Raw genomic sequence first — 2,838 nt, 5'->3', positions numbered from 1 at the left:
AAAATTTAGAATGCCTACAGCAGTCTATATTCTGTGAGTATATGTCACATTCTTCCTTTAGTCACCTTCTTCCTTTAGTCACTTTAAAGTCTGATACGAAGTGAGAAAGAAATGGTGGAACGTAAGCTAGGAAAAAAACCTTTTTCTATAGCATCATGTTATAAAGAAAGGAGAAGCTGCAAGACAGCGTTTGTGTCTCTCGTTGAAGATACCTGAAGTTGTAGAAGAAAGAAATGCTGTAGCCCTTACTGTACATGACAAATAGAGGATTTGGAAACACTGTAGAAAAGTAGTAACAAGCTTTAATATTGCTTATTGAGTTTCAACTGCTTCTGTCTTTAAATATTCAGAATGTTGAATGCAGAAGATAAAGAGCTGATAAGTTCACAAAAAACAAACTTTTTTTTACATGTTTTTCTTTTGAGCAGGGGAGACTGGAAGAACAAGAGAAGGGTGGCTGCATATTGTTTACATTAATCTGCTTAGGCTCTGTGACTACTCTTTTTTTTTTGTAATGGCAACATGGTGATGGAAAACTGTTCTGGAAAACTGTTCTGGAGAGGTACCCTCAGGCCATCCCCATCATCTTTTACTGTGATCAACTCAGCGTTGGAGTGGCAGCACCGCCAACTCATAGTTACTTGTGCCAGTTTTTCAAAATATAGTTACCCTGCAATGAACCTATTAAATAACATCCAATGTTGCTATGACAAACTCCTGAGAGGATATGGGTAAATGGGGCATTATAGTGCTTGCTATGGAAGTACTTGCATTTTGTTACATCCCGGTAACAAGGAAATATCAATTTTCTTGAACTACATATCAATATAATGTAATTTTGTGGGGGAAAGAAACCAAAATTTAAATGTTTTAAAGAGAAGATGAGAGAAATATGAAGGTGGAAACTATATTGAATAGCTCACATGCAACTTAGAATAAGAAAAATGTGAAAGTAGTATGATTTTGATATCTCTCTGGGTAAGACAGGTAGAAATGTTTGATCAAAGATTAATTGTAGTAGATAAAGTATGTTTTTTTCATGTTAGAGAGACTATAAGTAGAGATTTATTTTGATGAAGTTAATCTGTATATTGTTATCCATCTGGAAGAAAAAACGTATCAGAAACAGGACTTGTACCAGCATATAAGTACTAAGTTAGACCCAACTATCGTCACCAACTTAGGAATGGAGAAATAGACTTGGAAAAGATTTCTTTTTCTCTCAAATGCACACATAGCAATATTATTTGATAATGAGCTTCTGTTTCTTTCCTAAAAGAAACAGGTCCTAGTCTTATTAATACCCCTTTTTAGGAGTCAAAATAAGAGACGAATCTTATTTAATTTCTTCTGGTTCAAGAAGAATGAAATCTTCTTGCTGAGCACATCTAGAGAGAAAAATTCATTACCATGAAGTAATTTTTTTCCCGTTTGTTGTGGTTTGGAAGAAATATCATGACGTTACATTTCTTTCTAAAGATTTTCTTACCTGTATCTGAGGTAAGCAATACTGCATATTATGGATGGACAATAATAAGGATTAAATGTAGAGACTATAGCTATTGCTATGAAATGTTTTGTGGGGTTTTTTTTGTATACTAGTCTTTTCTGCAGAAGTAAGAATAATAAATGAACTCGTTTAAGAAACAAGTTTTCAATATAAGAATGAACAGCAAATCAAATAGCAAATCAAACTCGAGTTGAGTAGTAAGGAATATGTTTGGGGTTTTTTTTCTAATATGTTCAGTGATTAAGACTATCATAAAAAATGTCCTTGTGCATTCCTTTATAACTTCTTTGGAAGGATTGTTTCTGTCCATGATATAACATTCTGATATTTTAAAATATGTGCAAATCTCTCTCTTTTTTTTTTTTTGTGATCTTAACTAATCATGCATTATTTTTTTTTGAAAGCAGGCTCTCTCTTATTGTCACTTCTTAACTCTTCTGAAAGGAAAACCTGAAGGAGGGTTCATTCAGCCATTTCTACCAGGATTAATGATAATTGCAAGACATTTATCAGATTATTTCACTTGCACTTACAGCTGGAGACTGAAAATTTTGACCATGATGTTTGGTGTGCTGGCTGACTCTTCAGTGATGAAGGAATTCTGTCAGATTTTTCTTGTCATGTACTCCATCATATGCCATCATCAGCTGTTCTGGCAGTAGCAGATATGAAATATACTGTACATAATCACTGAGTCTCTGTAATAAAAAGAGGCTATCACTCACAGGGAGGAGAACCAGATCAGTCTATTGGGAGAAAATCAGGGCAGAAGCATCTTTTTTTCTACTTCTGTCTCTCTCGGAAACTGTGGAGAAAGAAATCACTGTTTTCCAACCCTATGCTAAAAAGAGAAGATTCAGCTCACAGTTACAATACTCAATGATATGTCCAGAGACACTCTATTGACTTTTTCTCAAAAACAGAGTTATAGAACTGCTTGTAGTCATGATGACAGCACATGATCTCGACACAGATATAATATTTTTGTAAGAAAACAGGAAAAAAAAAGGACTGGTAGGCTCAAAAAGTTACTGTTTTTCTTAGCTGTGTTAGCCACTACATCTCTTTAAAACTTTGCCCTCTTTGGCTTCAATAAAATTAATTTGTACTTATAACTGTAAAACAGAACCCATAATGTCACCTTACTTGTGTAGTTGAGGTAACTATACTGGGTGGTGCAGTCAGGGTCCTCCACTTTGGCCACAATAACCCCCTGCAGCGCTACCGGCTCGGGGAGGAGTGGCTGGAGAGTGGCCCAGCAGAGAGGGACTTGAGAGTGCTAGGTCACAACCGGTTGGACATGAGCCAGCAGCGTGCCCAGGTGGCCC

The sequence above is a fragment of the Apaloderma vittatum genome, unplaced genomic scaffold (genome assembly GCF_000703405.1).
Source record: "Apaloderma vittatum isolate BGI_N311 unplaced genomic scaffold, ASM70340v1 scaffold19694, whole genome shotgun sequence".
NCBI lineage: Eukaryota > Metazoa > Chordata > Aves > Trogoniformes > Trogonidae > Apaloderma > Apaloderma vittatum.
The sequence above is the reverse complement of the archived record's forward strand: the minus strand, read 5'-3'. Positions refer to the sequence as shown.